At 40.5% G+C, this 26,732-nt stretch overlaps 1 protein-coding gene and 1 long non-coding RNA gene across 2 annotated transcripts in view; one reads left to right on the top strand and one right to left on the bottom strand.

Annotated features, from left to right (window-relative positions):
- Positions 1 to 1,355: 1,355 nt before the first annotated feature.
- LOC127003282 (uncharacterized) lies at positions 1,356 to 26,049 on the bottom strand. The gene is made up of 2 exons (XR_007757029.1): positions 24,460 to 26,049; positions 1,356 to 7,417 (listed from the first exon to the last, which is right to left on the bottom strand). It is a non-coding gene; the product is annotated as an uncharacterized LOC127003282 (long non-coding RNA).
- Positions 9,993 to 26,732, top strand: part of LOC127003281 (cytoskeleton-associated protein 5-like) — a 72,650-nt gene continuing 55,910 nt past the window's right edge. The window contains exons 1-2 of the mRNA XM_050869740.1: positions 9,993 to 10,069; positions 14,724 to 14,932. The gene's annotated coding sequence lies outside the window, so the exon portion shown is untranslated. The remainder of the gene's footprint in view (positions 10,070 to 14,723; positions 14,933 to 26,732) is intronic.

Here is a 26,732-nt window from a genome sequence, read left to right as displayed (position 1 = left end):
TTCGTGCACCGTGCAACACTGTAGACTCCGCTAAACCATTTTGTAGCGCGTATGTGTATAATGTTTCACTGTATTTAAACATTATTACAGTCTTCCATTGTCCCTCTCCCCCTTATCATCTCCGCTCCCATAACTTCTTCCATTTCGTCTGCATATCAACTCCCTCTCTGTCTATCTGTCCGTCTTCCTTCTAAGTGTCTTTTCCTTATCTTCCTCTCCCTTTTATCTTTTCGGTTATTTACTTCGCTCTCACTCCTCTCTCTCTCTCTCTCTCTCTCTCTCTCTCTCTCTCTCTCTCTCTCTCCACACACACACACACACCTCTCATCATCTTCTCTACAATTTAAGAACTTAGTATCATTGTATACGTTTTTTTTTTTTATCTCAGTTACAAATGTAGCCTATCACTTTTTTCCCCATTCACAAGCGTAGCAGTGTTTGCCCTATAGTTTACCTTACGTTCCAAGTAACACCGAGGCACAATGTTTTAAATACCAATTATTCTTAACGCTCATCCCACATTTTGCTCCATAGGCACTTCCATCGCCTCATGAACGCATCCCGACACCTTACACACACACACACACACACACACACACACACACTAAAGATTTACCTGCATTGCCTTATCTCGCCTGTACGATCATTAACCATGGATCCAGGTAATATGAACTCAGGTGTCCGTGAAGATCCCCTAAATCATGTATCGACCTCCTGGCTTAATTAACACACTTACCTGCATCACCATCTCACCTGTACGATCATTAGACAGGATGGTAATATAAACTCAGGTTACCTTGAAGAACCTCAATCTGGTAACTAACTATGATGACCGTAGGTGTAGTAGTAGGAGAGCAAACCAAACTCAGGTGATCTTGAAGTCATTGGTCAAATTAGAGTATAATCATGTATATGGGTGACAGGTTTTGTAGTTGAATATTTATGAGTTAAAGTAAATCAAAATGAGATAAATGAGTCACAGGTTTTCTTGAAGTTATTATTTCTCAAAATGGTTCAAGGTCAGGTCTTCTAAAAGGCGTAATCGCTCAGAGTCCAAACACGCATATTTGACAAGGTTTTCGTAGTTGTGGGCATTTCCATAGGCAGTTTTATGACCCTGGTGGTAGTTTGATGCCTCGTATGTACACCAAATCTAAAAAAGCACTACTATCCGCCTGATCTTTCTTTTTTTCTTTTTTTTTTTTTATTTTTGCCATTGGAAATAGTTAACGTGAGAAGCGGAAGTGTCTGAAAATACTGAGCCGTGGTTTATCAACGTCAGGTGTTCTTCGAGGCATTATTGGTCATGGTAACAAACTCCGGACATTTTTAAGCAGGTAAAGGAAATTCATGCGTTCAAGAAGACATTTTATTTCCTCATCGTGGCGTGCGTAAGGCGGTGACTCGCCCTCACACACTCACGGCGACTCATCGAAGCTTACATGAGTCACGGATGATTGAGGCTCGGAAAGGCAGCGAAAGACACGTAGAAAAATAAACAAACAAGGAAATAAACAAATATATGAGAAATTTGAGAAAAGATACGAAGAAAGGGAAAATAATGATGAAATAAAGGAGTAAATATTTAGATAGCCAAAAGGAAATGAGTTCAGGCTCAGGAAAGCAGCGAGAGACACGTAGAAAATAAAGAAAAAATAGGCAAACATATCAGAAAATGGAGAAAATAAAATTAAAGGGAAATAATGAAAGACATTAGTAAATATTTAGCCAAAAGAAAATTACTTTAGGCTCAGAAAGTGGAAGACACGTAGAAAATTTCATTAATAAAGTAATAACGAGATACATGATAACTTAAGAGAAATTATGGAAAAGATTCATGAAGGGCAGAGTGGTTAGTATTTATATTGGCAAAAAATATGATATGAAATGACAGTAAAAATGACTTGTAAAAAAATAGGTAAATAACATAACAAATGATAGAGAGGAATGATATGTAAGAGGAACATAATTAATTCTAAACATAAATGAACATCTAGGTAGCCGATAGAAAATAGTTTAGGCTCAGAAAGACAACAAAAGCACAGAAAAGGTGGCAAACAGAGAAACAGACAAACTTATGAAAGCCTTAGGAGAAAATAATGATAACTGGTGATTGATAAATACAGATTAATAAAGATCAAAATGTGAAAACAACATAAATTTAGGCTCAGAAAAACAGGAGAGGACAAAGAGAGAATAGAAAGAATCAAATGAAAGATAAATTACTCGGTGTCAAGAAATAGAAAGATCAGTAGATTAACAAAAAGTTCGTTGATAAATAAGCCACAAAAACTAAGCGATAGGAGATAAGAGGTTGAAATGAATAGATAAAAATGATAAGTAGACGTTGCAGGTATTTTCTTTACCTCCATATTTTTTTTTTTTGTATTTTTCCATATGTGGACTGTTTTCTCAGAACAAATGCTACGAAATGAAAGTAAAGTAACAGAAAAGAAACCAAGCGAAATCATAGGCAAAATAAAATCGAACAAAATATTCAACGAAAAACAGAATTATTGCAAAGAATAGTAATAAAAACTTAAAGTAGCTCTGAAATAAAAGCAACTTAACAGATCGTAACAAAATAAAGCTGTGTATATGTATTAACGTGTGTGTGTGTGTGTGTGTGTGTGTGTGTGTGTGTGTGTGTGTGTGTGTGTGTGTGTGTGTGTAAAATCGTAACTATCTGTAAAAGTAAATGCCAAATAAACATTAGAATAAAAACAAAATCAACATAACTGAAAGTAAACTGAGTAAAAAGTAAACTGAGTATTATATATATCACTATGAACGTAAATAAAAACAATATTATGATTAAACATTAAAGGACAATAATAACTTGCATTTAGAACAATGTAGTTGGTCAAATGCTAAGCTACTTAACACCTAAAGTAAGACATTGGTCAAAACTTATTTATAACTTGTAAATCAGGAGTTAAACACGATTGCAAATAGGAGAGAATGGGATACTTTCAAAGCTTAAACATAGATGGCGCCACTTTACTGATCGGTCCCCTTATCTGTAATTCAATCTCTAGCTCTAGAGTGAATGACCGATACGTAAAGTGCTGTCCTATGTAATGAAAAAGCCTCGACACTCTCCCAATCTCTGATAAAATACTAAACTTAAAATTATAGACGAAAAGCCACGTTCTCTTCCCTTCTTTCTACTCAGCGTGTAGAAAAAAGTTTACATGGTTTTAAAACGAGGCAAGTCTTTGATAAAACTCTTAATGGTTAAAACTATAGAGACGAAGCGGTTTATTTAGCACACTGGGCAGCAGAGGCACTAGCGAGCCGGTGCCTAAAATATATATATACTAATGAAAAGAATTAAAGAGGAACAAAATTTAGAAAACACAAACACGCACCAAGAAAATAAAAATATGAAAACTGATAAAAGAAACTTAAAAGCGGAAGGACATTTTTTTTTTGTCATTTTCGATATGCTTAAAGAAAATACTACGAGAAAGAAAAGACAAAAAATAAAAACACGGATACATTTTTTTTTCTCATGGTCAGAAGTATACCGACACAAACACGAAGAAAGCGAAAGTGCATGAATTAAAAGCCACTAAGAGCACAAACATCTTTTTAATCATGATCGAAATGATACCGAGGCCCGTGATTTCGACAGATTTTGGGTGGAGTCTAGAGGGCATCCGAGCTTGTGAAGGGGGGGATTTTTTTTTTTTTTTTAAATAAGGACTTTATTGGCATTTTAAGGCCGATATAGAAAACATTTGGGGTGCTATAGCCCTCCTAGACCCTCCAGAAATTACGGCCCCGAATACCTAAAAAAAATAATAATAACGGAAACGAAAAAAGTAACAGAAAAGAAAAACTAAATCTCGTGCACTTTTTCTTCTTACGCATTTATACGCAACTGTACGTAGCGAGAACAAAGTAAAAAGCAACATTAGCATTACTCTGGATTACAAATGCTTCTACTTCTACAACTAACAACTAAGATATGTCAGTGATTCAGGCGTAGGACGTACCAGGAAGAGAGGCAAAGAAGGCTAAGAGGTTACACAACACTACGAAGCTAAAACAGGTACAAACAAGTGTCAGCAAAACAAGGGAAAGGCTAACACGATACGCTACGAGGCTAAAACAGGTACAAACAAAAGCCACCAAGCGAACAAGGATACAGGACACCACGAAGCTAAAACAGGTACAAACAAAAGCCACCAAGCGAACAAGGATACAGGACACCACGAAGCTAAAACAGGTACAAACAAAGGACAACAAGCAAGCAAAAGGATAACAGGATACACAATACAAAGCTAAAACAGATACAAGCCAGTGCAAAGAGAGCAAGCAAAAAGAGACAAGGCACTACGAAGCTAAAACAGGTACAAGCAAGTGCCAAGCAAGCTAGCAAACACCCAAAGCGATACACTACAAAGCTAAAACAGGTACGAATTGAGGCCAAACAAGCGAGCAAAAAGCTATAGCGGCGGAGCGTGCAAATAAACGAGCCAATTCAAAGCAAAAGAAGCTAAGCAGTCTGTCGCGTAGTGTTTTAAGTAAGCAACTAAACTTAATGGAAGACTGGATTAGGAAGCTTCTGTCGCGTTCCTGTTGTTTTCGTCTAATTATTTAGGATTATTATGTTAGTTAATTTAGGGTATTTGTATTTGTTGGATTAATTTGTTTGTTTGTCTTTTGTGTCGTGTAGAAATTAAGACTTTTATATATTTGTTTGTTTGTATATTTATTTTTGGCTTTACGTTAGAAGTTTAAAAAGATTTGGTCCCTGTTTGTTTTTGTTGTTGTTTATGTCGTGTGTATGTAGGCAAATAATAATAATAATAATAATAATAATAATAATAATAATAATAATAATAATAATAAGACTAAAAGAAAATATACATCTTTCATGCACACAGTCGACTTTTACATAATAACTTCGATATAATAGATGATTGGAAATAATAAATGCACAATTGTAGTAATAATAGATCATAACTCCTCAAAAGAAATATATTGACTATACTGAGTTATCAAAAAAAATGAATAAAAATCACCAAATGAGAAGTCAACCAAATAAAAAGAAGAGCAAAATTATATTACAACTAAATCGCAACGAAACTCGATGAATAAGCAAAGCAGACTACGCAAAACAAAGGAAAAACGAAAAGCACATACAACGAGGAGAGTGACGGAGACATGCACGGTAACCAGTCACAAGCGAGCGAACGTAAAAGCAATTAAACCAGGACATGACATCCCTAAACCTCTGGAGATAAAAAAAAAAAAAGTTAAGGAGGAAAATAACGAAAAGAGAAAGAAAATTAAAAAAATGACACTAGAAGACGGATAACGAGGAAGGGAAAAGATAACAATGGAAAAGGAGTAAAATAAAAAAAGAAGGGGGCAGAAGATACATTATAGAGAGGTGATAAGTATGAAGGATAGTAATACAGAGAAGAAAATTATAAGAGAGAAAGAAGAGGAAATATTGAGGAGGGGGACAAAAGGGAGGGTGAGTTGGTGTTAAATAAAAGGAAGTCCAATGGAAACGTTATATACTGTGTTAAAACTGAAACCAATAAAATAATGAAAAGGTAACAGAAGAAAATGATAGACTGATAAAAATTGACGAAAAATAAAGGGAAGATTAAAAGGTGTAAAAAAACAAGCAAAATGGAGACAAATAATAGTGTTTTAAAATGGAAACGAAACGAAAAAATAAATGGAATGTAACGGAAACAAAGTATGTGCTGTTAAAATCAAAACGAAAGACGGAGGGAAATTTACGGAAACCAAAAATAATGGGAAGTAACGGAAACAAAGAATAGGGTGCAAATACTGATACAAAAATAATAATAAATGGAAGGTAACAAAAACAAAGACCAGGGTGTAAGGGAGTAGATTGTCATGCTCCCTTCCAACCCAACAGACAGACAGACAGACAGACAGACAGAGGCTCAGGGACAAATCAAGAGCGACACGTAACTTAAGCGATAAGAGCACCATTGATACTTTGAAGGCACAGCGGCCGCCAATTACACGGGAAAGGTACACCGATGAGAGAGAGAGAGAGAGAGAGAGAGAGACGAGAGACGAGAGAGACGAGAGACGGAAAAGCAAGGCAGGAAACGGAAAAGGACAAAAAACAAGATAGAAAAAAACAAGACAGAGAAACGAGGAAGTGAATCAAGCTTGCGGTAGAGAAATAAGTCGCAGGTAAACAGACAGACAGATAGACAGACAGACAGACGGGCAACACGAGATAACTCCAAGCCTTAAGCTGCCACGGGGCTTCTTAACCCTCACAAGACAAGCAAAACAAAGCAACACAAACAACACACCTCGACTCACGGCCTCGAGCACGTGAACGAGGCAACTTAGAACATCTGAACCATGCGCGCGCGCACACATACACACACACACACACACACACACACACAGACAGACACACACACACACACAGCTCACTTAATTTTTTCTCACGGTAAAAGGTTGACAACAGTAAAAATAATTGTTCGTAAAAATATATATCCTTTCATGTGTTATCCATACCAAGTTATTTATCTATATGTATGCTTTTCCAAGTGAAAAATGAAGTTAAATTGAAAGGAGGCAGACCAAGGGCTAAACATAATCAAATAAAAAGCTTTGGCAAATGAGAAATAAATTTAAATTGAAGGAAGGCAGACCAGTGCTTAAAGAAGAGAAAAAAAAAAGAATATGCTGCCCTTTCAAAGAAAGCCCAGAAAAGCTGCACATAAATGTAGGTCTTGAACATTTTCGTAATAAAGGAATACACGAAAATTTATGCACCAGATGGTAAACAAAAAATGCACGTAGCCTGCTGCCATTACGAAGAAAAGCTAACTTGTAGCGTCAAGGAGTAAAAGACTTGGCAATACATAAATATACATCTTTCTTAGGCATGGAAAGGCGATGTATACTTGATCTGATACATAATGTGGGTGTGTTTAATGAGCCTCTCTTGGTGATTGAAAGATTGCATACATACATTTTTTTTCTCGTATGTTATTAATGAGTTGATGATGCATAAATATATACGTGTTTATATTTTCACTACTTACAAAACTATATTCTGTTGTTATGCAAAATAGTCGTGTGTTTATGGGGTAAATTTTGGTATTATCGTGGCTTTACTTCTCTTCCATGTACATTTTCCATAGAGTTCGTAATACATAAATATATACGTGTTTATTTATTGTTTACTTACAAAACTATATACTGTTGTTGTGCAAAGGAGTCGTGGGTTTATGAGACTTTAATATTGTCATCGTTTTATACTTTGATTTTTTTTCTTATACGTGTTTTTCTTTTCATTGTCAAGATTAGCTTTGATCTCTTTTCTTCAGCAGGTGAGTTGACCAAGAAGTGTTGTCCCGTCCTTCTCGTACTGCTTCGTCTTCTTCCTCTGCTGCTTCTGCTTAGAGGTAAGAAATGAGGAATTAGTAACTGTATATACCCATTCATCATCATCATTATCAGTAGCCGCTATTCTAGTCCCCATAACAAATAAATATAATCGTTAAGTAATTAGATATGCAAATAATACATATAGTAAAATTAGATGACAGAAAAAAATAATAGTGCAAATACAGTAAAATTACATCATTGAATGTATAAAATAGAAAATAGAAAGCGCAATGAAAGAAGAAATAAAACCCAATATATTCATTACCATCAGAGCATTAACGTAACTAGGTAGCCATTAATAAAATAAAAATAATGAGAATCGAAGCCTTCCTTTTCATTACGTCATCTATAGAAAGACCGCCCCATTTACACTCCTTCATATCGATAAGAAAGTTAAACAGACGTAAAATTCAGCATGGAAACTTTTGCCATTCTCACTGCTCTTATAAGGAGAACATTCCATTAATATTTCTTCCACACTGAAAGAGAGAAAATCAGACGTAAAATCACTATTGAAACCCTTACCATCATCATTTAATTCACATGGTCCATTTCATTTACAATCCTTTTCTAACGACAAGAAATTAAGTAACGGTAAAATTAAAGCAAACCCCTTAGCATTATCATTTTATTCATAGAGGGTCGATTTCATTTACATTCCTTTCATACCATAAAAATGAGAGTTGTGATATAATTATTGTTGTATTGCGGCACTTATATCATTATCCCTTCATCTATAGAAAGTCCGTCTCATTAACATTCCTCTCACATAATAAGAAAAGAAAGCAAGTGTTTAATTAGTTCTGAAACACATTCCGGTATTATTTCATCGATAGAGAGTCCATTTCGTTTATATTTCTCTCGTACAGTAGGAGAGAAAAGCAGATGTTAAATTTTTACTGAAACATTATTTTCTCATCTATTGGAGTCCATTTTGTGTATATCCTGTGCTTACAATACGAAAGGAAAGCAAAAAACAAAACCACTGCTGAAACATTTTACCTTTAGTGTCTCGTATATAAACTCCATTACGATTATCTTTCTTTCATACGGCATGGAATAAGAGAAAATGAGAGAGAGAGAGAGAGAGAGAGAGAGAGAGAGAGAGAGAGAGAGAGAGAGAGAGAGAGAGAGAGAGAGAGAGAGAGTTGAGGTGGCGGTAATATTAGAGATTAAACCCCATATAGTAGCAACCTGTCAATAGGAACCTTAACATCCCCTTTTCTACCTTCTGCTTGTATGCTGTGTAAGAGAAAGAGGATCAAATCGTTTATGTAGGAATTCAAATCTTTCATACATTAGTTTTCTTGTTTCTGTGATGGATAAGAGAAGGATCAGATAGTCTATATAGAAAGTTCAATCTCTTTTTTATCTCTTTCTAATCCCTTTGTATCGCTCGTGTGTCTGTGTTCTGTAAGAGGCAAGGATCAAGTCGTCGATATAGAAAGTTTACTCCTCTTACACTCCGCTTCCCATATAAGTAGTGATAGAACCTCTTTCTCCGCCGCTTTCACCCCAGCATCTCTCTCTCTCTCTCTCTCTCTCTCTCTCTCTCTCTCTCTCTCTCTCGTTAAAGGCCACCTCCTGTTCTTTTTTCTTCGTATTATTGATTTTTCTCCTTGTTCTTCCTGCTTTTGTTCTTGTTTTTCATGTTGTTATTCCGTTTTCTCCTTGTTCTTCCTGCTTTTGTTCTTGTTTTTTATATTGTTATTCCGTTTTCTCCTTGTTCTTCCTGCTTTTGTTCTTGTTTTTATGTTGTTATTCCGTTTTCTCCTTGTTCTTCCTGCTTTTGTTCTTGTTTTTATGTTGTTATTCCGTTTTCTCCTTGTTCTTCCTGCTTTTGTTCTTGTTTTCATGTTGTTATTCCGTTTTCTCCTTGTTCTTCCTGCTTTTGTTCTTGTTTTTATGTTGTTATTCCGTTTTCTCCTAATCTTCCTCGTCTTCATTTTCATTCTCTTCTTCTTCTTCCTTCGTCCTCCTCCTCCTCCTCCTCCTCCTCCTCCTAGAACGTATGGCGCACTTCTTATACTAAACGAACACGTCAGTCAGCAAGGAACGCGGTCCAACACTTCTCCCGCGAGGCCCAAATACGAGTCGAGTTACCGTGTCCAAGGGGAAGGAAGGAGGAAAGGAAGGAAGGAAGGAGGGAGAGAAGGAAGCGTTTGCGTGATTGTTTCGTTCTCCGGTGGGATTATGTAGTAGTAGTAGTAGTAGTAGTAGTAGTAGTAGTAGTAGTAGTAGTAGTGGTGGTGGTGGTAGTAAAAAAGGAAACACACATGGGAACGAGGAAGCACAGGAAAAAGAAGGACAAAAGGGAAAGAAAAGGAAAGAAACGAAACGAGTATCCCACGGGGTGCAGTCAAACGAGAGAGAGAGAGAGAGAGAGAGAGAGAGAGAGAGAGAGAGATGGAAAAAAGAGAGACCATACCGGAATGAGATGGGATGGGAGTGTCGGTGGGAGGAGGAAGACTAGTATTGGAGGAGGAAGAGCAGGAGGCGGAGGAGGAGCAACAGGGGGCTTACTGGGGGACTGGGGGAAGAGAGGGGGGTAGCAGAGGCAGGTTGCAGGTGTCCACAGTCCCCAGCCGGCAGTGAGGGGCTGTCTGCCTGTGGGGGAGGGTGAATAAGCTCCTGAGTGCCTGAAGAGAGTGCCTAGACTGTGAGTGGTGACCCGAGTGTGTAGAGTGGCGAGAAGTGTGGCGCTGGGCAGTGTCAGTGTGTGGTGAGGCGGTGGTGGGGGAGGTGGTGGTGGTGTGCGCTAAGAGGTGGGGGGGGAGGGTTGTGTTGGTGTTGTTGTTGTGTGTATGAGTGGGGTGTTGTGTTGTGTGTGTGTTGGGTGATGGTGGTGTGCGCTAAGAGGTGGGGGGGAGGGTTGTGTTGGTGTTGTTGTTGTGTGTATGAGTGGGTGCTGTTGTGTTGTGTGTGTTAAGGGGTTGTTTTGTGTTGTGTATAGTAGGAGGGGATTGTGTGCTTATGTGTCGTTGTGTATGTGTGTGTGTGTGTGTGTGTGTGTGTGTGTGTGGGTGGGTGTGGGTGTGTGACATGTATTGGTATTGAATGTTTTGCTTCTGTTTTTTTCTTCTTTTTCTTCTCCTTTTCTACTTATTTATTCATTTGTTTATTTATGCTGTTCTTTACTTTCTTATTATTTTTCGTTTTTGATAGCGATAAATTTAAGTTACGTAGTTCAGTGTACGTGTGTGTGTGTGTGTGTGTGTGTGTGTGTGGAGAGAGAGAGAGAGAGAGAGAGAGAGAGAGAGAGAGAGAGAGAGAGAGAGAGAGAGAGAGAGAGAGAGAGAGAGAGAGCGGGTGACAGAGAGATATGACACACTCACTCCATTAATTTTCCTCTTACGGACTCCTGATCGACATTCTATTACGTTATACACGAACCTTAGCAACAAAACAACTCTTATTATCATTATTACTGCTACTATTACTATTACTAAGTGCTTCACAACCACCACTTCCTCTTCCTTCCTCTCTCTCTCTTCCTCTCTTTCTTCCTCTCATTTATCATTCTCTCTTTCTCCATTCCTCTTTTTTGTCGCTCCCCTTCCTGTCCTGACTCGTTTTCTTTCCCGATTGTCTTTTGTTTTGTTTTGTTTTCTTCCTTTCTCCTATTTCTATCATTACTATTTATCTCTCGTTTACGTTATGCAATATTTTATACGTTGTCACAACCATCACGTTCATTTTTCAGTCCTAAAACGTAACTTCATTATCACAAAAAAAAAAAAATACTGCTTCATTAAAACCTCGAGTCACGTCTGAAAATTTGATGAGCGGAGTAAATTGTCACTTTTCCTCTTCATTTTCCTCTTGCTCTCCATTTTCCTCTTCCTCTTTAATTTCCTCTTCCTTGTCTTCGCCTTCTCTTCGCTGTCCAAAAACTCGACGAAAATGGAATAGATTGCGTCACTTTTTTTCCTTTTTTATTTTTTCCTCTTCATTTTCCTCTTCATTATCATCGTCTTTTCCTCTTCATCGTCCAAAAAGTCAACAATGGAAAAAAACTCACTTCTTTTCCTCTTCATTTTCCTCTTCATTATCATCGTCTTTTCCTCTTCATCGTCCAAAAAATCAAGAATGGAAAAAACTCACTTCTTTTCCTCTTCATTTTCCTCTTCATTATCATCGTCTTTTCCTCTTCATCGTCCAAAAAATCAATAATGGAAAAAAACTCACTTCTTTTCCTCTTCATTTTCCTCTTCATTATCATCGTCTTTTCCTCTTCATCGTCCAAAAAATCAAGAATGGAAAAAAATCTGTCACTTCTTTTCCTTTTAACTTTTCTCTTGCTCTTCATTTTCCTCTTCCTCTTCATTTTCCTCTTCCTTGTCTTCTCCGTCTCTTCCTTTTCACCGTCCCAAAAATCATCAGGACTAGACCACACCGTCACTTTTTTCCTCTTATTTTTTTCTTCCTCTTCATTTTCCTCTTCATTGTTTTCTTCCTCTTCATTTTTCCCTCCCTTGTCTTCGTCGTCTTTTCCTCATACAAAAAAAAAAATCAAGAATGGAATAAATTGGGTCACTTTTTCCTCTTTTTCTTCCGTTGGTGTAAATAAAAAATGTCCTCTTTGCTGCTGTTGTTGTTGTTGTTGCTGTTGTTGCTGTTGCTATTGCTGTTGTTGTTGTTTCTTTCTTTTTTTCTTTTTTTGGGGGAGCGTTTTGCAGTCTGTCCGTTCCCTCCTCTGAATGTTTAATGGAGGAAGGAAGGAAGAAAGACGAGGAGGAAGAGGAAGAGGAGGAGGAAGAGGAGGAAGAGGGACAGGAAGGGTGAGAGTATAGGAAGTGCTTCACACCCACCTCTTCCTCTTCCTTCCTCTCTCTCTTCCTCTCTTTCTTCCTCTCATTTATCATTCTCTCTTCCTCCATTCCTCGTTTTTTTTCTGCTCCACTTCCCGTCCTGACTCATTTTCTTTCCCGATTGTCTTCTGTTTTGGCTTTTTTTCCCTCCTTTCTCCTCTTATCGCCCTCATCCACCTGTCTCCCTCCTTAATTACCTCCACTCTCTCTCTCTCTCTCTCTCTCTCTCTCTCTCTCTCTCTCTCTCTCTCTCTCTCTCTCTCTCTCTCTCTCTCTTGATTCCCTCAACGCAACATTTCTATTCTATTCTCTCTCCTGCTCCGCCTCTTCTTTTTTTTACTCATTTTTCTTATTTATTTCTTATTTTCTTGTAGCCAGACACACTTAGTCCTCCTCCTCCTCCTCCTCCTCCTCTCCTTCCTCCTTCTCATCTTCATATAAATCTCCTTCATTTCTTCTCTTAACTTATTTTTTCATTCCTTTCCTCCTTCAACTTTAATTTTCCCTTCGTCTCCTCTCCCTTCCTTCCCTCCCTCTCTCCCCTCCTTCCTTTCCCTCCCTTCATCATGCATTACTATTCAAGCATTCCCTCCCTCCTTCACCTTCCTCATTTTCCTCCCTCCTTCCCTCCCTTTCCTCCCTCCCTTCCTTCCTTCCCTCACATCAACATATCTTTCTCTCCCACCCCCTCGTCGCATGTATCCAAGCATTCCCTCCCTCCTTCCCTCCCTCCCTCCCTTCGTCCTCGCCTACAGCAGGAGACGCAGTGCCAGGGTCAAGGAGGCGTGACGGGGGGGAGGGAGGGGGGAGGAAAGGGGGAAGGGGGCAGGTCAAGATTGTACCGTTAGTCAGACAGCGCCCGCGGTCACCCCAGGAGCCAGTCGGGAAAGGGGGGAAGCAGGGGGAGAGAGGGAGGGGGTGAAAGCAGGGGAAGGCAGGGAAGAAAGCAGGAGGGGGGGGTGTTAGTAGGGAGGAAGAGGCGGTAGCGGACTTGCCAGGGGTGACTTCGTGCATAAAGGGGGGGGGGGGGGGTTACAGAGTTTGGAGGTCATGGGAAGGGGAGGGAGGGGACATAATGGGCACAGGTAATGGTAGGTAATACGGACAGGTGCGAAGGGAAGGTAAGAACTCATTAGTAAGGCCAGGTAAGGGGAATGGGGTTAAGGAAGGTGAGGGGAGGATGGGGAATGGAAGGAATGGAGGTGATAGAGGGATGGGAAAAGGGAAGGAAAGAGAAGGTGATGGAGGAATGGGACAAGGAAGGGAAGGAAAGGTGAGGGAGGGATGTGTGGAAAGGAAATGGAAAGGGAGGTGAGGTGAGGTAAGAATGTAAGGTAAGGAAGGTGAGATAAAGAGAGGGAAAGATAAGAACTCATTAGCACGGACAGGTAAGGGAAAGTATGTTGAGGTGAGGGACAAAAGGGAAGTGGGAGAGAAAGAAGCAAATAAGAGGATAAGAGGAGTAAGAGGACATAGAAAGTAATGTAAAGAGGAAAATGGACAACAGATGAGAAGAAAAGAGAGAGGAAAGGTAGGACATAAAAGAGAATCAAATGAAGAGAATGGAAATAGAAGAGAAAGAAGGGAAGAATAGGAGAGGTAAGATGACATAGAAAGGAAGGTAAAGAGGAAAAACGAGAAAAAGTGAGTAGAAAAGAGAGAGAAATGGTAAGAATAAGGAAATGGAAAGTAAAGACAATAAAGAGAGAATATGGAAAGGTAAGAAGAGGGAAGGTAAGAGGAAAAGGGAGGGAGAGGGAAGAGGTAGAAAATAGGGAGTGGAGGACAAACAGGGAGGTGGGAGGAAAGGAAGGAGGCCAGAGGTGAAGGGTTGGAGGAAAGCAGGTGTAGGAGGGAGGGAAGGAAAGGTAAAGAAGCAAATATGGAGGAGAAAGAGGAGGGGGAGGAGGAGTAGGGGAAGGAGGAGGAGGAGGAGGAGGAGGAGGAGGTAAGGTAAACTAAGGAGGTAATGGAGGGAGGAGGAGGAGGAGGAAGAGGAAAGGCACTGAGCGAGATGGAACACACACACACACACACATACACACACACACACACACACACAGATGCCAGATAATCACCTTGACCTACACATTTGCAAAACACACACACACACAAACATACATTCATACATACATACATACACACACATACATACACTTCGCTTAATTTCACCGTTATTTTTTTACACTCGCACAATCTAACAAAACCTTTCGTGAATAAAATTAATAAAGAAAGATTTAAAGAGAGGTCCTCATTACAAGTTGCATGCAAGGTATGTGTGTGTGTGTGTGTGTGTGTGTGTGTGTGTGTGTGTGTGTGTGTGCTAACGTCACGGAACACCTGAAGAGAGCGAGAGAAAATTAGACAGACAAACAGACAGGCAGGCAGAGAGAGAGAGAGAGAGAGAGAGAGAGAGAGAGAGAGAGAGAGAGAGAGAGAGAGAGAGAGAGAGAGAGAGAGAGAGAGAGAGTTTCTGCTTGTTAAAAAAATAAAACCCAACAGAAAAACAGAAAGTCTTAAGTGAATGAATAAGTAAAGAGTGCAACAAACATGACCCTCATAAAAGTTTAAAGTTGTGAAAGAAGGACTCTTAAGATACACAAAAGAAAGTCGAGTGTAAGGAACTGGAAGACAACAGAGTGAAGCTAAGAAGAAGAGGGAACAAAGTTTTGCTCCTTGAAAGCCAATTAACGCCTGCAGGTCACGCACAGGTATGTACTCTGTTACCTGTGAAAATCCCACCTGGAACATCATCATCATCATCATCATCATCATCTTCACCACCACCAACAACAACAACATCATTATCATCATTTGGACCATTAAATTAGTTATTATGTTTTCATTTTCAAGAATTCTATCTAAATAGTGTTGCTAAAGCACTGATAAACAGGTAGAGAAAAATATTAAGAATAACGAAGGTAAAAGAAAGGTAGAGAGAAGATAAAGTATATAGAAAATGAGACTGAAGCAAGAAACAAGACTCTGTACAAGAAATTTAAAACGGCAGTTCTAAAAAGCGGAATCGTATTAAGGAAAAGCAAGGTAGACAAAACATAGAAAAAATATATAAAAAAGGAGGAAAAATTATAGGAGGAAATTACAGAAAAAAATTATAGGAGGAAATTACAGAAAAAAATTATAGGAGGAAATTACAGAAAAAAATGAGAGGAAAAATATGAAATCAATAAAAAATAAACAATGGAAAAACTGCGAAAAAGAAAACAAAAACGCAAATAAACTTACCAAATATACAAATGAGGGAGAGAAAGTAAAGGTAAGTAAGTCCGTAAGTAAGTAAGTAAGAGGAAAAAAAAATATCCAGGACAGCCTAAGAATAATCGTGTCACTCTCTCCATCCAAGACAATCAAGGTGTGTGTGTGTGTGTGTGTGTGTGTGAGTGTGTGTGTGTGTGTGTGTGTGTGTGTGTGTGTGTGTGTGTGTGTGTGTGTGTGTGTGGTCGTTTGCTTTGTTTGACCGTCTCTCTCTCTCTCTCTCTCTCTCTCTCTCTCTCTCTCTCTCTCTCTCTCTCTCTCTCTCTCTCTCTCTCTCTCTCTCTCTCTCTCTCTCTCTCTCTCTCTCTCCACTGTATCTTTTCCTGTATATAGAATGAATGATGAAAACAGAGGAATTGAGATTGACAGCAGATGAGAGAAAAGGAGAGAAGGGAGGGAGGGAAGGAGGAGGAGAGAATAAGGATGTGAAGGAGACAAGAGGAGGAACGAAAGGAGGCAGACAGGAAGGGATTGCAGAGAGAGAGAGAGAGAGAGAGAGAGAGAGAGAGAGAGAGAGAGAATGGAATGGAATGGAATGGAATGAAACGGATAAAGAAAAAGAAACAGATAGACGTAGAAGTTAATAAAAGGAAAATGAGGACGTGATAGAGATAGAGAGAGAAGGAAGGCAGAAGGAGGAAAGAAAGGAGAGACGGAAGGAAAAAAATGAGAAGGAAGGAAGAGATGGAAGAATGGAAAGAAGGAAGGGACGAAGGAAGGAGTTAGGGAAGGGAAGAAATGAGAAAGAAGGAAAAAAGGAAGGAAAGAAATAAGGAACAAAGAAAGGAGTTAGGGAAGAAATGAGAAGGAAGGAGGGAATGAAGGGAGGGAGGACAGGATAGAAGTAAGGAACAGAGAAAGAAATTAGGGAATGGAAGAAATGAGAATGAAGGAGGGAAGGAAGGAAGGAAGGGAAGGAGGACAGGATAGAAGTAAGGAACAGAGAAAGGAGTTAGGGAATGGAAGAAATGAGAATGAAGGAAGGAAGGGAGGGAGGGAGGACAGGATAGAAGTAAGGAACAGAGAAAGAAATTAGGGAATGGAAGAAATGAGAATGAAGGAGGGAAGGAAGGAAGGAAGGGAGGACAGGATAGAAGTAAGGAACAGAGAAAGAGTTAGGGAATGGAAGAAATGAAAATGAATGAATGAAGAAAGGAAGGGAGGACAGGATAGAAGTAAGGAACAGAGAAAGAGATTAGGGAATGGAAGAAATGAGAAGGAAGGAAGGAAGGAAGGAAGGGAGGGAGGACAGGATAGAAGTAAGGAACAGAGGAAGGAGTTAGGGAATGGAAGAAATGAGAATGAAGGAAGGAAGGAAGGGAAGGAGGACAGGAAAGAAGTAAGGAACAGAGAAAGGAGTTAGGGAATGGAAGAAATGAGAATGAATGAAGGAAGGAAAGAAGGGAGGGAGGTGAGATAACAAACGCTAACATTCCTCATTGATCCATTCCACAACACACATCGCGACACCATGACCGAGTTTCTCCCTCTCTCTCCCTCTCCCTCTCCCTCTCCCTCCTCCTTCTCCTCCTCCTCCTCCTTCTCTCTCCCTCCCTCCCTCTCCCCCACGCACCCAGTCATCCCGCATATTATTGACCCCGATATTGAATCCTTAAGTAGGTGGTAATAATGATGATAATGAAGATAATAATAATAGTAATAATGATAATAATGATGATGATGATGATGATGATAGTAATTGTGGGGGTCGCGCTTTCCCTTTCTCTTTTTCTGTTAGATTACGTATTATTATTATTATTATTATTATTATTATTATTATTATTATTATTATTATTATTATTATTATTATTATTATTATTATTATTATTGTTGTTTTTGCTTCTTGTTACATAAGTGGTGACTCATTTATCTGCGTCATCAGTTGAGAGAGAGAGAGAGAGAGAGAGAGAGAGAGAGAGAGAGAGAGAGAGAGAGAGAGTCATGAATAAATCCACTTGCCTCCGCCTACTGCAGCCTCTTCTCTCTAAATTCAAGGTGACTCTCTCTCTCTCTCTCTCTCTCTCTCTCTCTCTCTCTCTCTCTCTCTCTCTCTCTCTCTCTCTCTCTCTCGCCTTCTTCTTCTTCTTCTTCTTCTTCTTCTTCTTCTTCTTCTTCTTCATATCACCCCATGATCATAATAATAAAACAAGAGTGACCAGTCTGCTTAATAATCTTTTAAACACAACTTTCTCTTCCCTTAGTCACTGCAGAAGCCTCACCCTGACACGCCCTCGCTCATGGTAGACTCCCTGCCTACACCTCTCCTTCCTGTCTTGCCATATTGTAATGATAGTTAATGTATTCTTAAGTGGTGGTGCCGTATTCGGTGAGATGTAAATGCGATAGAAAGGTCCATATTCTTAAACAGGTCGGTATTGTCAACTATTTCCAACGGCCCAAAAGGAGATCAGTCGGGTTCCAGTGAGTGTATTTTTAGTTCGGTGTTGCAGAGGAAGGGTCAGACTGCCACCAAGGTCATGAAACTACCGCTGGAGATGCCACTAACTCCTACGAAAGCCTTGTCGAATGTGTGTCCTTGGGCGCCGAAATGTTAAGCCTATGATCCTTACATACTCACATACTTACACACATACCCACACTCCCTTACACATCGAAGGCCCATATTCTCAAACACTTACATACTTACAAAGCATACCCACACTCATACCCACATTTACTTATATATGAAAGACCCATTATTTCAAACATTTATATACTTACATACCCACACCCATACCCACATTTACTTATATTTGAAAGGCCCATTATTTCAAACACTTACATACTTACAAAGCATACCCACACCCATACCCACATTTACTTATATTTGAAAGGCCCATTATTTCAAACACTTACATACTTACATACCCACACACACATTCTCACACTTCCTTACACTTCAAAGGCCCATATTCTCAAACACTTACATACTTACATACCCACACACACATACTCACATTTACTTACATTTTAAAGCCCCATATTCTCAAACACATACTTACACACCCACACACATACGCACATTTACTAACATTTACTCACATACCCACATTTGCTAAGCCTTTCGTACTTGTTGTGTGTATTTCCATGAGTTGTTTTATGAGCCTCGTGATAGTGTGACAAGGCTTCTGCACGGTGAATGTGACACGCTCTCAAATGAAGACTCCACTAACCTCCATTGTGACCTTGGGAAATGTTTATGGTCAGAGCCGAGATCGTCTGTGAATTTGGTCCAAGTTTGAGATGGAGGTTTGAAGGATTGATGGATGGTGCGAGTTGATGATACATAGCAAGATACATAGGTTGGTTTTATAAGATACTTTCGCTTCTCACATCAGCTATTTCTAAAGGTCAAAGAGGGGGTCAGTCGGGTTCCAGTGAGTGTTTCTTTAGGTTCACGGTACAGAAAAAGGGTCACACTACCACCAGGGTCATAAAACTACTCATGGAAATGCCCACAACCCCCACGAAAGTCTTGTCAAATATGTGTTCTTGGTCAGCGAAATGTCTGATAATACGACCGATAGACACAAGATACACAGCAGGTTGTCAGAAGTTACCATATGTATTCTGAATGGCCTCTTGTAGTCTCCTTACGTCTTTGTTTATCACACTTCATCACCCAAAGCCTCTTGCTCACCCTAAAGTCATCCTAAGTCACCGTATTTCACCCCAAGTCACCATTTCGCCATGTCACCCAAGTCAAGTAAATTCACTCTATCAATTATCTTAATCACCAAGTCACCGCCATTATCTAAATCATCATAATTCACCCTAAATCACTCTATCACCCTGTCTTTAATTATGTCACCCTGTCCACCCTTAGTTACGTTGTCATTACATCGCCCTATTTTAATTGACACCCTTTTCCACCCTTAGTAACGCTTTTTCACCCTCCTGGAATCACCCAATTACACCCCATTAACTCTATTTCTCACTAATTGACCTTCGAACGTGTCTCACTCTCATCAATGTCACTAATTATCTTCACCCTGCTTTCCTTTGCACTGTTTCACCCTGTTTAGTCTCACGTTCACCCTTTCTTCTCTTACCCTGTCATCTCGAAGTCTGCCCTTTCTTACCCTGCCTTCCCTCTCACCCTGTTCTTTCTTACCCTTCCTCTCTGCCTTCTCTCTCCCTGTCTACTCTCACCCTCCCCTGTATTCTCTCTCACTCTGTTCTCTCACCCTGTTCTTTCTCACCCTTCCTCTCTGCCTTCTCTCTCCCTGTCTATTCTCACCCTCCCCTGTATTCTCTCTCACCCTGATCTCTCAACCTGTCTTCTCTCTCACACCCTGTCTTCTCTTTCACACTGTCTTTTTTCACCCTGTCTCCTCACCTTGTTCTCTCTCTCCCTCTCCTCTCTCACCCTATCTTCTCTCACCCTCTCTTCACCCTCCCTTCACCCTCCCTCGTCCTCTTATCTCTTCCTTTCTCCCATGATGCTCTTCGATCTCCTTGCCTCTTCCCACTCTCCTCCTCCTCTTCCTCCTCCTCCTCCTCCTCCTCCTCCTCTTCCTCTTCTCGTTCACTCTCCAGACCTTTCCTCTTGGGCCTACCTGACCTTGGCTGCCCTCGTAAGGAGAGAGAGAGAGAGAGAGAGAGAGAGAGAGAGAGAGAGAGAGAGAGAGAGAGAGAGAGAGAGAGAGAGAGAGAGAGAGAGAGAGAGAGAGAGAGAGAGGCGTGGTATAGATTAGAGGGCATTGGGGATAACAGGAGAGAATAATTGAAACAGACAGACAGACAGACAGACAAACAGACAGACAGACCAACAGAAAGAAAGAAAGAAAGAAAGAAAAAGACTAACAAACAGACAGGTAGACAGACACAGAGAAAGAAATACAAACCATCAAAAAATATTAAAAAGTTGAATCTTATCGCAAAATGAAAGCATACCGTCGCCCCCAGTTAGCTTCATGAGAGCGTGAGGAAAAAAGAAAGAAAAGAAGAAGAAAATAACCTCGTTTGACTGACTTATCTGCAGCTGGTGACTCGGCAGGGACATGTTTCAGAAGGATTCGCGCTTGTTTCCCACTTCTGATCGTTCCACTTCTCTTTTTTTCGTCTTTGTTTCACTTCCTTCCACTCCTCCAACTCGTTTTTCCCACTTAATTCCACCTTCCCTCTTCTTGGTTTGTCGTGTTATCCCTTTTCTCTCGACTTTGTGTGTCCGCGTCCCTTTTGTCATTGTTACACTTCTTTTTACATCCTATCGTCCTATATCCCCGCTTCATTTCCTTTCTCACACCATATTCCACTTTCCTCTTCTATCTTTGTCATTTTACCCCTTTCTTTCGACTCTTGTTGTTGTTCGTGTCCCTTCTGTTTTTATGTTACGCTTCGTTTTACTTCCTATCTTCCTGTTTCCCCGCTTCGTCTCGTTTCTCACCTTCATTCCACTTCCCTCTTCTATGTTTGTCATTTTACCTCTTTCTCTCGACTTTTTTTTTGTCCGTGTCCCTTCTCTCTCTCTTTGTTACGCTTCTTTTTTATTTCCTATCGTCCTGTTTCCCCGCTTCGTCTCGTTTCTCACACTTCATTCCACTTCCCTCTTCTCAATTTGTCGTTTTACCCCTTTCGACTTTTTTTTTTTTTTGTCCGCGCTCCTTCTCTCTCTTTGTTACACTTCTTTTTATTTCCTGTCCTCCTGTTTCCCCGCTTCGTCCCGTTTCTCACACTTCATTCCACTTCCCTCTTCTTTGTTGTCGTTTTTTCCTTTCGACTTTATTTCCTGTCCTCCTGTTTCCCCGCTTCGTCCCGTTTCTCACACTTCATTCCACTTCCCTCTTCTTCGTGTCTTATCTTTCCACTTTTAAATGTCCCACTTCTCACTTCGTCTTTGCTACACTTCTTTTCCCTTCCTATTCCCTCCCTTCCTTCCTTTGTCTCGTTTTTTCCCACTTATTTCTACTTCTCATTGGTCCACTTTCCTCGTCCTTCGTTTGTTCCCACTTCTTCCCATTTCCTATTTTCCCACCTCCCTTGTTTAACTCTCCACTTCTTTCCCCTTCCTATTTTCCCACTTCCCTTGTTTAACTCTCCACTTCTTTCCCCTTCCTATTTTCCCACCTCCCTTGTTTAACTCTCCACTTCTTTCCCCTTCCTATTTTTGTTTAACTCTCCACTTCTTTTCCCTTGTTTAACTCTCCACTTCTTTCCCCTTCCTATTTTCCCACCTCCCTTGTTTAACTCTCCACTTCTTTCCCCTTCCTATTTTCCCACTTCCCCTGTTTAACTCTCCACTTCTTTCCCCTTCCTATTTTCCCACTTCCCCTGTTTAACTCTCCACTTCTTTCCCCTTCCTATTTTCCCACCTCCCCTGTTTAACTCTCCACTTCTTTCCCCTTTCTATTTTCCCATATCCCTTGTTTAACTCTCCACTTCTTTCCCCTTCCTATTTTCCCACTTCCCCTGTTTAACTCTCCACTTCTTTCCTCTTCTTAACATTCTATTCCCCCCTTCATCTCGTTTCCTCCACTTCTTTTTACTTCCCAGCGATCCTCTTCCCTCTTTATCCCTGTTCCATCTTCTTTCTTCTTCTTATTGCCGCATTCTCCTCCCCTCCCTCTTCTTTCGTCTCATTCCTTCTACTTCTCTCCCCGCCTTACCGTTTAATTTCACTAATCGTTTCTTTCCATTTCTTGCTGCCCCATTTCCCCTTTCGTCTCTCTTCGCCCACTTTTATTGTCCAACTTATTTTAGTCTGTTCCCACTTTTCTTCCATTTCATTGTCTCATTTCCCAGGTCAGTTTTTTTTTTTTAGGGGGGGGTTCCCATTTCTTCTCATTTCTTATCGTTCCACTCCTCCTTTTCGTGTCCTTTATCATTTTCATCTTTTATAATCTTTCGCTAATGTCTGTTTTTGGGTATACGTCCATTATTATCGTCTATTATCGCTATTATCGCGTTTATTGTTTTTTTTTTCATCTGCCTTCTCCTCTTGTCTGTTTTTTCATATTTTCGTCTCTGTCAAATAAACGTATTTTCCTCTCTATCTTACAGTGATCGTGTATAAATTGTCTTCATATGCATCTTAAGCGGCTTATTGGTCGTTCTTTCAAGCCTCCCGCGCACGGCTGGTTCATAAAAGTTCCTGGTCGTGGTCGGGTGTGCCAGCCACCCGACCACATATATAATCGCCGTATCTAAGCAAATATCCTCCCGTAGACCATCGTAATAGGACATTCATTATGCATCATTTGATTCACAAAAGAGTTTTCTATAAGCTGATAAAAAGATATGTCGTATGTGAATGATAACACTTTTTATTGTCATCGGAAACAATTGGAATGAAATAATGCTTTTCAGCGCTCCAGCTCAAAATTATTCAGGTGAGCTTTTTACTTGCTACGCTTTCCCAGAATAATCGTTGCCTGAGCTTCCCTTTATTCCACTTCCCTGCTCTGTCATCTTACCGCTTTCTTTCGACTTTTTTTTTGTCCGTTCCCCTTCTCTCTTTGTTACACTTCTTTTTACTCCCTATCGTCCTATATCCTTTTGTGGCAATACCATTTTAATGACTGGAACGATTAAAACTTTCAGATTTAGCTCATAAACTTTTCTTTTGTTAATAAGCCCGTATTTTTTTCTTTTTTTTTACGAATTTAGGTGTTCACTGCCGCTCACTAATTTTCGTATGCAGACAATTTTACGCACAAAGACGACACATGCGCAAGAGAATTAATGAAGCTAATAGTGTAAGCCTTTTAAGCTTATATATTTAATTAACCAATCACTCAGGATCGTGTACATTTATTTGATCCCAAGCACGGTGAAAAGTCCATTAATCGCGCTAAATACTGTGTGATGATAAATGGATGCTCTTATGAACCTGACTAACTATAAATGGAAAGAAGCAGAAAAAATTATGACATTTTCACTCTATAAAGAAAAAACTGTATGCTATTATAAACCTGACTAACTATAAATGAAAAAGAAGCAGAAAAAATTATGACATTTTCACTCTATAAAGAAAAAACTGTATGCTATTATGAACCTGACTAACTATAAATGGAAAGTAGCAGAAAAATTATATAAGACAATTCACTCTCTAAAGAAAAGTTACCAACCCTCGTATACAAAAAATACAAGCAGCTACATTTTAAAAACACTAACCACATAAATACGCTCTCCACCATTAGCACTTCACAGCACAAAGAGACGAGACTGACACGCGAAGACAAAACACACAAACACGCGCACACACACACACTCACGCGCTCTCCCTAAAAAAAGAACAAAAATATCGAGAATAAATCACGTCCCATTTTCTGTGTGTGGAGCCAAAGGGCGGACTGCGACAAGCGTGATCGGTGGCCAACTCGAGGGACAAACTGATCCATAAACACACGAGGGAGACGAACAAATAAGCAACCTGAGAGAGGGAGGGGAGGAGGAAGGGGGGGTAAGGGGACTGAAGACTGCTAGGAGGAGAAAGGAAGAGGAGGTGGTGGACTGCAGTAGAAGAAGGAGGAGGAAAAGGAGGAGGAGGAGGAGGAGGATAACAGACCGCAATGTAAGAGGGAAAGGGAAGAGACGAAAGAGAAATGAATAGGACTCACAGTACGAGAGAGAGAGAAGGGGGGCAGCTGATTATAAAAGCTAAATATACAAATGGTACGAATTAGCAGTGAGAGGACAAGATATCATTGATGCAAAAGAGAGAGAGAGAGAGAGAGAGAGGGACACACACACACACACACACACACACACACACACACACACACACACACACACACACACACGAACGTACGCAAGCTTTCTACGTGTTTAGTCGGGACCAATGAGTGATAAGTGTGTTTTATTATAGTTGTTTTTTCCTTTTGTTTATCTTTTTTTCAGTTTATCGTGAGAGAGAGAGAGAGAGAGAGAAAGGGTGGGAGCCCAAGAACGCTTCCTTACCGTTATTTACACACACACACACACACACACACACACACACACATACCTGGGAGACTCTTACCTGAGTTAAATCGCGTTGTTGTCATTCCTTTCTTTTTTCTCTCTTCGCTTTCCCCTCTCTTCTTCCTCTTCTTCTTCTTCTTCTTCTTCTTCTTCTTCTTCTTCTTCTTTCTTCTTGGGTCGTCTTTCTCTTTGCTTCTTCTCCAACTTTTATGTCTTTCTTCTTTTTTTCTTCCCTTTTTCTCAACTTTTTTTTCTTCTTCTCACCGCTTTGTTTTCCGGAAGTGGTGCTGGTGGTGGTGGAGGAGGAAGAGGAGGAGGAGGAGGAGGAGGTGGTGGAGGAGGAGGAGGAGTAGGAGGAGGAGGGTATGGAAGTAATGGTCTCCTTGGTTATGATGTGGAGGAGGAGGAGGATGGAGAGGAGGAGGAAGGAGGAGGAGGAGGATCTGGTTCTTCTCACCTCTTCTCCTCTTACATCTTCAAACATTTTACAAAGTCTCCTCTTCTTCTTCTTCTTCTTCTTCTTCTTCTTCTTCTTTCCTCCTTCTCGAATTTCCTTGTTAAAAAGTTTTCGATAGGAACTGTTTTCAATCATCGTCTTCTTCTTCTTCTTCTTCTTTCTTTTTCTCTTTCTTCTTCTTCTTCTCCTTTCAGGCTTTCCTCATATTATTACGTTATTCTCTTCCATCTCTTCTTCATCCTTGTCTCTTCTCTTCGTTCGTCTTTTGTTTCATTTCATTTAACTTCATTCCCATTCTTCTTTGTTTTGTCCGCTTCTCATTCTTCTTTCTTCTTTGTCTTCATTTCCATTCTTTTTCTTGGGTATGTCAGTTCTCTTTCTTCCCTTCATCTTCTTTTTTCTTCTTCGTTTCTTGTTTTATCTCTGCGTCCTTCATTCGTTATTCTCCTTCTCCGTTTTCCTTCCACAACTATTTTCGCTTCTCACGGCTCTTCAGTAACCTCAACGAGCAAACTTTTACCTCCTCTTCTTCTTCCTCCTCCTCCTTCGTCTCTTCTCTCTCTTCCTCTTCTACTTGGTTGCACGTTTTGTCTCTTTCCATCTCTCTTGATTATTCTTCTTAACTTTTTCTCTCTTGCGTTGCCTTCGTTTAAAAGTCTTCTTGATATTTTAAAACTCTTCTTCCTCTTCTTTCTCCTCTTCTTCTTTTCTCTTCTTTTCCAGTGTCCTTATTTTCTTTTATCTTCTTCAAATCTTCTCAACTTTTCCTTGTTTTGTTCTCGTTTTGTTGGTCTTGTGCTCCTCCTCTTCCTCTTCCTCTTCAGTTGTCCTTTCTTAATCTCTTCCTCTCTTTGTACGTGTCAACTTCTTGCTATGTTCTCGTTTTCCGGATCTTCTTGTACTCCTCTTCTTCCTTTTCCTCTTCCTCTTCCTCCTTATCTTCTCTTCCTTGTTAACTTCTTGCGGTGCCCTCGTTCTCCAGATCTCCTCCTCCTCCTCCTCCTCCGCGCACGGCAGCAGGAGGAGCCCTTTGCTACCTCCTCCTCACTCACAACTGGCCTGTCTCCTGCCCTGTCTCGCTATATGTACCTCGTCCCCTCATTCCCCTCGTTACTGCCAATTGTGAGGGAAAGGGAGGGGGCCGGCGCTCGACTCTTCCCCTCGGCCTCTCCCCTCGGCCTCTCCCCTCCCTCTCCCCTCATCTGACTCTTCCTCCGGTTCTGTCTGACGGTCTGACTCCTCCCCCTCATCCTCATCCTCCTTTTCCTCCTCCTCCTCTTCTTCTTCTTCTTCTTCTTCCTCCATGTGGTTTCTCAGTTGTCAGTTGCTCGTTTTGCTCCTCCTCCTCCTCCTCCTCCTCCTCCTCTCTGTCTGATCGTTTCACTTCTAATGTCCGTCTTGTTTTTTTTTTCTTTCTCTGTTTTTTCTCTCTCTCTCTCTCTCTCTCTCTCTCTCTCTCTCTCTCTCTCTCTCTCTCTCTCTCTCTCTCTCTCTCTCTCTCTCTCTCTCTCTCTCTCTCTCTCTCTCTCTCTCTCTCTCTCTCTCTCTCTCTCTCTCTCTCTCTCTCTCTCTCTCTCTCTCTCTCTCTCTCTCTCTCCCTTTCCAATGCCCTCATCTCTCCATCTCTCCCCTCTCTTTCTCTCTTTCTCTCACACACCCGCAGCCTCCCTCCATACCCTCTCTCTCTTTCTCTCTCTTTCTCCCCTCTCTCCTCTCCCCTTACCATCACTTACTTATCTTTTAGTCTCCCTTTTAACTCCTTCTCCCTTTCTCCCATACACGTGTTTCCTCCTTTCCCCTCCAACCCTCCCTTTCTCCCTTCCCTTTCTCCCCTCCCTTTCCCCTCACATGCCCCATCTCTAGGGTTACCTCCC

This window comes from Eriocheir sinensis, chromosome 25 (genome assembly GCF_024679095.1).
Source record: "Eriocheir sinensis breed Jianghai 21 chromosome 25, ASM2467909v1, whole genome shotgun sequence".
Taxonomy (NCBI): Eukaryota; Metazoa; Arthropoda; class Malacostraca; order Decapoda; family Varunidae; genus Eriocheir; species Eriocheir sinensis.
The sequence above is the reverse complement of the archived record's forward strand: the minus strand, read 5'-3'. Positions and strand labels throughout refer to the sequence as shown.